Source organism: Telopea speciosissima, chromosome 5, assembly GCF_018873765.1.
Source record: "Telopea speciosissima isolate NSW1024214 ecotype Mountain lineage chromosome 5, Tspe_v1, whole genome shotgun sequence".
NCBI classification, from domain to species: Eukaryota; Viridiplantae; Streptophyta; class Magnoliopsida; order Proteales; family Proteaceae; genus Telopea; species Telopea speciosissima.
The window spans coordinates 42,491,372-42,502,464 of NC_057920.1; positions in this window are offsets into that span (position 1 = coordinate 42,491,372).

Sequence of the window (11,093 nt, forward strand, 5' to 3'; positions counted from 1 at the left end):
CATTGATGACCTATTTGATCAACTGTAGGGAGCAAGAGTTTTCTCCAAGATTAATCTTAGGTCTGGATACCACCACCTGAAGATCAAGAGCAATGATAACCACAAGACAGCATTTAGAAATCGGTACAGACATTATGAATTTCTTGTACTATCGTTTGGGTTAACCAACACCCTGGCAGCATTCATGGACATGATGAATAAAGTGTTCCATGATGTGTTGGACAAGTTCGTCATTATTTTCATTGATGACATTTTGGTGTACTCTAAGAGTAAAGAGGAGCATGCTCGACACCTTCCTTTCGTGTTGCAGCTATTGCGAGAGCACCAGCTATTCGCCAAGTTCAGCAAGTGCAAATTTTGGCTCCACCAGATTGGATTCTTGGGGCACATCATGATAAAAAATAGCATCAAAGTAGACCCAGACAAGGTGAAAGTAGTTCTCGAGTGAGAGACTCTAAAGAATACCACTGAGAACTGAAGCTTTTTGGGACTAGCCAGATACTACCGCCGATTTATTGAGAATTTCTCGCGCATCTCGGTGCCCATGACAAAGCTAACAAAGAAAGGTGTGAAGTTTGAGTGGAACGACGCTTGCGAGAAAATCTTTCAAGAGTTAAGGAACCGATTGGTGACGGCGCCAGTCTTGACTATTCCAGATGGCACCGGAGGAATGGTGATATACACCGATGCATCTTGAACAGGATTGGGCGGTGTGTTGATGCAGAGAGGTAAAGTGGTCGCCTATGCCTCAAGGCAGCTGAAGGAACACGAAAAGACCTACCCCACTCATGACCTAGAATTGGTTGTGGTGGTCTTCGCATTGAAGCTATGGTGACACTATCTCTATAGTGAAAAGAGTGAAATCTTCAGCGATCACAAGAGTCTGAAGTATTTCTTCACCCAGAAGGAATTGGATACGAGACAAAGACGGTGGTTAGAATTGGTGAAGGACTACGACTGTGAGATCTACTACCACCCCGGCAAGGCCAACATTGTAGCTGATGCGTTAAGTAGGAAATCCCAAACCCCATCTCTCCCTTCCTTGGTTGTAAACGAGCAACTGATAGAAGAAGCTCAGAAGTTCGATCTAGAACTTATGATCAAAGCAACGGCTACGCAGCTAGCAGCTATGGATATACAGCCATCAATCCTGGAAGAGATAATTGAAAAGCAGCCCAATGACCCCGATCTAGCCAAGATAATCTGGGAAGTGCAGCATGGAGTCCACAAGGACCCAGACTTTTCACTGGCCCATGACGGGGCATTAAAGTTCAGAGACAGATTGTGCGTGCCTGACGATTATGAGGTGCAGGACCGAATCCTTACGGAGGCACATAATTCACCCTATTCAATCCATCCTGGAAGCACAAAGATGTACAAGGATCTAAAGAAGTACTATTGGTGGATCGGAATGAAGCAAACCATAGGTATATACGTGTCCGAATGCCTCACCTTCCAACAAATAAAGGCGGAGAGACACCAACCGTATGGATTATTGCAGCCACTCCCTATTCCCGAGTGGAAATGGGAAATAATTACCATCGATTTCGTAACCAATCTACCCAACACTAGGAAAGGAATGAATGCAATCTGGGTGATTGTGGACGGACTAATGAAAACAGCTCACTTTATTCCCATCTGGATAAACTATTCAATGGAAAAGCTCGCCCAACTATACATCAAGAATATAGTCCGCTTACATGGTGTGCCTGCCAGCATTGTATCTTATAGGAATCCTCGATTTACCTCAAGATTTTGGAAAAGTCTGCAAAAGGCACTGGGATCTCAACTAAATCTCAGCACGGCTGTCCATCCTCAAATGGACGGACAGTCCAAAAGAGCAATTCAGACTCCAGAGGACATGCTTAGGGCCTGCATATTGGAAATGAACAATAGTTGGGATGCCCACATACCCTTGGTGGAATTTGCAAACAACAACAACTACCACTCCCCCATTGGCATGGCACCATATGAAGCTCTTTATGGTCGGAAGTGCCGGACCCCGTTGTATTGGGACAATATCAAAGAGCGGAAGTATCTTGGGCCTAAAATGATAACAACCTGTGAGAAGGTAAATATTATTAGAGAGAATATTAAAGCGGCCCAATCAAGACAGAAGAGTTATGCCGAACATCGGAGGAAGAATATAGAATTTGGGATCAGAGAGAAGGTATTCCTCCGAGTATCTCCCACAAAAGGATTGCTACGCTTCAACAAGAAAGACAAACTGAGTCCAAGATTTATTGGTCCTTATGAGGTCCTCAACAAAGTGGGACCCATAGCGTATCGATTGGCATTACCGCCATCCTTGCAAGGCGTCCATGATGTTTTCTATGTGTCAATGCTAAGGAAGTACATCAACAACCTGGCACATGTGCTCTCTGCTGAACCTAAACAACTGGATGCGGATATGACCTATGAAGAACAACCTACGGAGATATTGGATAGAAAGGAACATAACCTCCATAACCGCACGGTTGCATTCGTCAAGGTTCGATGGGGAAACTATCACATTGAAGAAGCATCATGGGGATGCGAAGAGGAAATGCGGGAAAAGTATCCCCAACTAATTGAGCTACGAGGTAAGCCAATTTCGAGGACGAAATTTTTATAAGGTGGGGAGAAATGTCAAGCCTGCCCCTAACTGATTGGAAATTCTGTATGAAGGACAGGGACAGCTAACCAGTCACCCAAACACACTGTGGAGCATCACCCCAGTAATTGAACCTCTGATAATGACCTCCTACATACCTGCCAGAAGGTGGATTGTAGCCCCATGCAGTTGCACTGCACACAACATTATGCACCGCGTAAACCCCAGGTATTCTCTCTCCTATCCATAAATGTGGGGCCCACACCTGTAAAGATGTGTATTAAATCTTGGGTGTGGTGTTGGTGCAAGGTCCAAGCCCTAGGCCAAGCACCTGTGCAAGCTCAGAGCTTATACAGCATTGTTGTATTCTTTGGGTGATGCATTGGGCGATTGGCCCAATCACCCAGTGAATCGCCCAGAGTAGCTGAATTGCATATTTTGGACTCCAGACGTGGGGACCACCCATAAAGACCATGGACACCCTCTAGGGGTAGATGGAAATTTTAGGAACCATTACCTACCCTTGGACCCATGTGGACCCCACCTAAGCTGCCAGAATGGCCTAAAATCGTTTAAAAATGCATTTTGGAGGGGGTGCGTAGCCAAACCGACCATGAGGGGCCAGCATTATAAATAGGAGGGGCGTGCAAAATTCGTTCGCCCCACTGAAAAACAAGGAGAGGAAGAGAGGAAAGGAAGGAAGGAAGAGAGAAAGAGAGAAGAAGAGGAAAGGAAGGAGGAGATCACCTGAGTTGCAGCCCATCCAGCTTAGGTATACTGATCTTCATCACCATATGCTGCTGCTCCCTAAATTCTCTTATGGATGCCAGCTCTGAGAAGGTGAAACTGGTTAAGGAAAGCCCAGAACACCTGGGGGCTGCCTTGGGATGCTTCAGACCTAACATGCAAACTTGTTGCATGCCAGATCTGAGCTATGTAACATGATTTCAAATGCTATTTTACATCTGGGACTGAGACCAGTCTCTGTACCAAACTGCACTGCCCAGCTGCACCCAGAAGAGGCAGTCTAGACATGGATCCTTACATGCAGGCTGCTCCTTGCCTAGCTCTATCTTGGAACAGCTCCCTACCATGATTATACACATAAAACCACTTTTGCATGTAGCCAAAGCCATAGCTCTGAGCTGGAACACAGCCTGGGCTGTTGTTCTCTGAGCTATCTAGACAGCTCTTGGCTTCCAAATCTCCGAGCCAAGCCATGATCTATGAGCACCATTGGATTCCACTCCACATGAGGTCCCTAACCAACTTACATGCATTCCAGATTGACCTCATGGCTGCCCATGCAGAAAAATCCAAGAAACCAGGCCCGTTCATGTTTCAAACAGGCTCTGGGCGATTGCCCAATCACCTAGTGAATCGCCCAGGGAATGATTTTGGACTGTACTGCTGTCTTGCCTCTGCGGGCCTTCACCAATGGGTTATACACAATGTGTGGATGTGGTAAATGACCAAAATACCCCTCTTCACATCTGTTCAATATTATCCACACCTTGGGTACCCAAGTGGGCCCCACAAGGCCTGGTAACCCTGCCAGGGATGGTCCAACTGAACTGCTAACCTGGGAATTGTTAGGTAAGACTATCAAGACCATGTACAACTGACCATACTGATAAATACCAGATCTGACCCTAATCCACATCTCTGGATGATGCACCGGGACATGGACCCGAAAGCCTAGTGCAAGACCCAAAGACTTCCAAGTGACACCAGACTGAACACCGAGTCAGACCAGTGAATCTAGACCAACACTAGGTTATCCAAAATAGCTTTAAATGTTAATTAACACATTTTTTATTTAATAAATTAGGATTTGATCCCGCGCTCGAGGTGCACAGCTAGATACCGGCCAGAACTGAACCAGTAGGACCAGACTAAGGTGAGTGAAATGCCATCATGTATGTAGGTGTAACATAACTAACATGCTAAAATGAATTATAACATAATGAAATTGTGTTGTATGTTTATTTCATTAAATCTTGAAATTTGGGAACAACAATGTATTGACTGCTGGAATCCATGGTTGAATATTGTATGATGTATGTGATTGTTAGATTAGATGCTGTAGCCGGCTTGGAAATGAGGCCTGTGGTAGCTTATAGATTGGGATGCGGTTGACACCACCGGACTCATACGATGCCATATAGACATATTGGGCTAGAGTTTCATCACCCGTGCTACTCACCTTGCCAACAGGGGTTAAGGTGTTGGATGCCTGTGGGAGTGACCATATGAATGAGAAAAAAAGGAAAAGAAAATAAAAGAAAGAAATGTTATTGCACCAAAAAGGTGAATTATTGGCTATAAGCCAGAGAAAAGAAAAGTGATAAAAAAGGATGGATGCCTCACAGGTTAATCACAGAGGGCTAGTCAGGCTGACCTTGGTGACTGATGCAGGATGCCACACCAAGGATACATGTATTGGGGATTGTAGTAGCACTAACCTGCCTTAGTTATGTTGTTAGGTGGCTAATTAAATAAAATGAACTGCACCTCATATAGGACTCATATGGTTGTGACAGCATGTGCATGCATGGTGATATATTTCATTCACGGGTTCGGTGGAGCTCACACTCTGTTATGTATGTTTTTCTGTTAGATGATCCTATAGGTTGATGTTACTATGGCGGGGAGACTTATTACCCGAAGGAGAGCCATAGTGGTTACGACTTTATTATTGTGGACCCAGACGGAGGTTATACCATTGGTGCGTGTGTTCTCGGTGATAGCTGAAGATGACCCGTGAAGGGTGTTGCTGCTGACTTTTTATCTTGGGGACTCCTTTTTGTAGTGACGAAGTTTTTCCCTGTTTTACTTTTCAGCTTTCTTTCTTTTTGGGGCTAGGGTTATCCTGCCCTATATATATTTTCTTTTGTTTAAAAGCTGTATATGGTAGGGATGGATACTACTGTTTTCTCTGTGGAAGTGAGAGAGGGAATGAGCAAAGATAGTATTGTATATATTATCATTTCCTGTACTGCTACACTTTTTTAATGTTTTAATGTAATTATAGTTTTCTACAGCATTTTGAGTATTACATGATGTATTATGGTGGATGTGTATGTTTGTGAATGGATTAACTGCTTCTAGATCTAAGGGATTTGGCGGATTGCTGTCATTGAATTCGGGTCACCTACCTAATCCTCCCAGGGGGTGGTTTGGGGTGTGACAACGAGGCTCTATGCCACTAAGGCCTGTCCGCCATGAGGCTCTATGACACCAAGGCCTGTCGGCCACGAGGCTCTATGCCACCAAGGCCTGTAGGCCACAAGGCATGATGCCACCAAGGTCCATCGGCCACAAGGCACTCATGCCACCAAGGCCAATAGGCCACAAGACAAGGATAACACTGAAAAGAAGCAAGACTCAAACACAAAGATTCAAGGTAAGGATAACATTGAAGTTCTAAAAGTAACTACATGTCCATGCATCAAGTTTAAAACAAAGCTCGAAACAAAAAGTAAGTATGATAGGATGAAGAGAAGTTAATCTCCAGGCTCAAGAGGAGAAGTAGAGGCAACGTCACGATCCGACGATGACACCCTCGAAGATGAAAGAGAGGGAGCTCCCGAAGACTGAGGAGAAACTATGATCGGACATAGGGCCACCTCCATGGCTGCTACTACCTCATCAATGTCCTTAGCAATATTGGCAATATCACGATCCGGAGATGGTAGCCTCGAAGAGGAAGGAGAGGGAGCTCTTGAAGACGGAGGAGGAATGGCACTCGGAGATTGGGCCACCTCGACACCCTCCTTTGGAAGAACAACAGTTGTTGTTGCCTCATCAATGTCCGCGGTGGCAAGCGGGACATAGCTTTGAAAGTCGAAGAAATCATCACCAGGATCCCTCTCAAGGATGAAACTCACATGGTCATTCATGCCCATAGCGTAAACCTTGTCACTGTACTCATAGAACATATCCTTACAAGCTCGGGATTCCTGAAACTTAGCCACAGCCTGCTCGCAGATGTGAAGAATATCAACCTCATGCTTCTACTTTACGGCACAAAGCTCATCCTTGATTACTCGGACCCTAGCAGATAAGTTTGAAGTCCCGATCTCTAAGGCGGCCTTCTGAGAAGTCAGTACACGAATCTCCTCGGCCATCTTCCTCTCCCAGGCAGCACCCTCCTCGCAAATAGTTTTCCGCTTCAAGACTTCCCTCTCCAACCCCTCACATGCCAAGCATGCAGAACATTTTGAAAGGCATGTCTCTCGCGGTGTAATACCGCTTCTACGGTGCGATAAAAACCTACACACAAGACAAAGTCAGCAAACCCCAAATACATGAGAACATAAGGGAAAGATAACGAAATGCAAACTCACAGAGGCCATATCTCCATAGAGAGGCTTTAGCAACACCGAGTCAGAAACACCCTGCAAAAGATCGCGATCAAAAGGAAGACGACCCTTGTCCACCCACTCTCGAGCAATGTCTGGACTCACCATGATATAATCCTCATCATGAATATCCCAAGGAAGGATTAAGGGGGGAGGCGGAGGCGGATCCGTGCCGGCACCAGCAGAAAAGACAACATCCTTGCCCCTGGAAGAAGCGAGAGAGGCAGTGCTAGAAATAGCAATAGGGGGAGTGACAGTGGGAGCTGGCCGAGGAAGCTTGAAGACGACAAAACCCTTCTTTCCGCCCTAAGAGTTGGGACCACCCTTCCTCTTTACACCCACAGCCAGGACCACATTAGGAATGGAGGTCGGGAGGATAGTCATGTCAGCACAACCTGTCATAACAGGAATAGAGGAATCATCCTTGCGAGGACGCGAAGCCTAGGGAGCTGCCTTTTTCTTAGCGACATTGGCACAAAAATGATCAGGGTTGGGTCGAAGGTTTACTGGCAATAGCAACATAGAAAGAAATTGAGTTAGCATCAAGATAAACAAAAAAGAGAATCAAAGCACAAATAAAAGACCAAACCAAGAACTCACCGGGACTCAACTTCCAAAGGAACAAAAAGGCTTCCCACTCCAACTAGCGAATGTCAAACTTGTTACCTTTCAGGCACCAAGTGAGAGACTCGTTCTCAAAGTCATTAAGGTTAAGAGAACGGTTCACACTCCTTAGGTCGATCGCCCCCCAATGGGTCCGAAGTGGGCATTGAGGGATCGTGACAAAGAAAAATTGATCCCTCCAACGCTTAACTGAGTTAGGGATCCTCTCGAAGAAGTCAAAGTTGGCAAAGGGACTCTTGAGGGGATGACGGTAAAAATGGTACCACTCATCTCCCCTCCTCAACATATAAAAATGCAAGAATAAAGGAACAATAGCAGCACGACCCAGCCGAGCAAAGAATACAAAGAAGCCCAGGATGACCCTTCAAGAATTGGGTAACACCTGCCCGGGGGTAACATGCTAATGGTCTAACACCAACTCGGCAAACTTAAGGATAGGGAAGCGAAGGCCGAGGGAGAACGAAACCTCATAAAGGCATATCTCGTCCGCCCGGTGGGAGAAAGCACAATCACCTTCCTTAGGGGCACGGAGGATGATCTCAAAAGGAATGTGATATAACTGACATACGGTCGCTAGGTCAGAGGTGGTCAAGATACTCTGGTACTGTCCCATCCTACTAGTCATATCCATCATTAGGGGAGACACCTCAGAATCATCTCCATCAGAACAACCATCTAAACCTGGGCTCTCGTCAGTGTGGACGGGACCAATGCACCCTCGCATCATTACTAAGTAGAGGTCTAGGGGAAGGCAATGGAGGGAGGGTGTCCACATCAGACTCAGACGAGGATGAACCTGAAATAGGTCCATCAGTGGCATACCCCTCAGGAAGAGAAGACTTACTCGGATGAAGCTCCCCAACACCAAGTCAAGCACCTCAAGAGAGAAGAGAGCTGCAATATGCCCAAGCAACAACCAAGTTAGTACCCAAAAAAAATTATTAAATTAAATTTGATGGTAGCCAAACCTAGAGGAGACCGTGCGGGCGAGATGGCCGAGAGCGAGGCACGCGGGCGAGACGACCAAGACCAAACAAGGGATGGGAAAGACCAAAAAAGAGATGGGAGAGACCAAAAAAGAAAAAAGAAATGGGAGAGACCAAAAAAGAGATGGGAGAGACAAGAAAAGGGATGGGAGAGACCAAAAAAGAGGAAGAAAAAGTAAAATCTCTCAAAGAGGAGAAAGACAAACACTTGGGGGCAAGAAAAGTGGACTTAGTAAAAAGGGGTGAAGATGGGTAGAGCTCCAAGGAAGAGAGAGAATGAGGAAAAGTGAAAAGTGGGGAAGTGAACAATGAAGAGAAAGTAAACAAAAGAAGAAATAGAAAAAGTGGATAAAAAGAAAGAAAAAGAGGATAAAAGTGTAGTGGGGGTGTTTGAATCCCTCACCTCTCCTACTCATTAATAAGAGAAAAAGTCATCTACCCTATAATGCAAATTTCATCCAACGGTCACGAGATGCTCATCACAAAGCTCCCTCCAAGAAGCTTTAATTGCAATAAACCCCTCACAAGCTTGAAGACGACAAGAACACTACTCTCTTGAGCACTCCATTTCAAGAGAGTGGGGGGGCAACTGATAAACCAAAAATACATAGGCCAGACCACGACAGAACCCATTCGGCAAATCCAAGAGGAATAGGGCCAAGAAGTCATCCAGAGATCAAGTTTTCCATGCAAGCCAATGAGGTCCAACCATGTCGTCACTGCCAAGGTCTACATCATCTTATCATTAGAAGATGTTATCCCAAAGAGATGTGATCCTATTCGAACTCATACATCAAGGATCGTTATCCAACACGTGAAGAACATGCATATCTATCTGTTAGGGAACCTCTTCCCTACTAGGACTCTACGTCTCATAAAGAGACACCCTACTACGTGATAGGCTCTTCCACGAAGAATACTTATCACCAATAGGGACTCTCCACACCGCCATACTTAACTATAAATACTCAGGTATTCTAACCCATTATTCATCTTGAATTTCAATAATTCATCTGTTGCTAAGAGAGATCTAACTAAGGCATCGGAGAGTCCTAGGCCGGAACCACACCGGTTCTGCTTTGTCACTGATGTCCTTTTGCAGGTTGCGGCACCCGAAGGACCAATCGGCAATTTTCTGACGCAACAACATGTACATTCATACACTTCTAAAACACATGTACATTCATATACTTCTAAAACACATGTACATTCATATACTTCTAAAACACATGTACATTCTATCATTGTTGAACCAACTCCTAAATCAGCCAAGGTCTGCCCCTAGCAACTGCTACACCACTGCCTCTAATTCCTGGTCCTCTCCCACCAGCTCTAGCCAGTCCTCTGCCACCACCAACTGCTGCACCTCTACCACTTGCTTCTCCTTCTCCTTCTCCTTCTCCTCTGCCTATATCTCTTGCTGGTCCTCTGCTACCATCAGTTGCTGCTCCTACTGCTCTTCTTTCACTTGTAACTGCTGCGCCTCTGCCCATAGCTCTTGCTTGTCCTCTACCACTAGCTCCAGCTGGTCCTCTACCACCAACTCCTCTTGGTCCTCTTCCACTTGCTTCTCTCCTCTAATACCATCACCTCTTGCTCCTCTACCAACTGCTGCTCCTTCCACTATGCCACTTGCATCTCCTTCTCCTTTGCTACCTCTCCTTGCAATTCTCCTTGTTTGCTTCTCGGCTCTATGTCTTCTTCGTAGTTCCTGTGTAGTGAGTTGGCTAGATGCATCAACTTGCGACCCGACTTGAGACCTAGTGACTCTTTGGGAGTTGCTTGTTTCATCAATTCTCCTTCTCTGCAGAAGTCAAGAAACAATTTAGAAAAAAAAAAAACTAATGTAACAAAATGAACAATTGATTAAGTTATATAGAAGATGATGTGTTAAAACTAATATCTTGACTGCACCACCCTGACATGTCCTACTGTTATGACCCACTACTTTGCATACATTACACCTAATAGTATGAGTCTTCTTTCTAAAATCTATAGGGTCTGGTTCACCTGGTTCCCTCCTCCTATTTTTCCTTGGTCTACCTGGTAGTCTTTTCAAGGGTGGAGGTTGCAACACATCAGTACTAGGCACAACTTCTAGTTCTTTCAGACTAGGCAGTGGGTGAATAACCTCCATATAAGCTAGTATGTATCTCTCACTAGAATAAAATGGGTCACAATAGTCATCAATAGTATTCCTTCTATATGTCACAACTGCTGCTACATGTCTACAAAGGAATCCTGTAGCTTCCCAAACCTTACAAGAACAAGTCTTATTCTTTAAATTCACTTCAAATTTTGTAAACCCATCCATGACTTCATATTCATCAGATGATGTTGCAGTAGGCTTACATGATCTTGCTTCTTCATTGATTAAGTCGAGCTTCTTCCTTATAGCAGGTGTCACCATCCCCTCTAGTGTCTATGCATTTGAATACCTCGTGCATAACCTTCTCATAAATTTCACCCTAATCTCATCGATTAAGGTTAGTATTGGCTTGCTTCTCAGTGGTCCTATCCATTGAT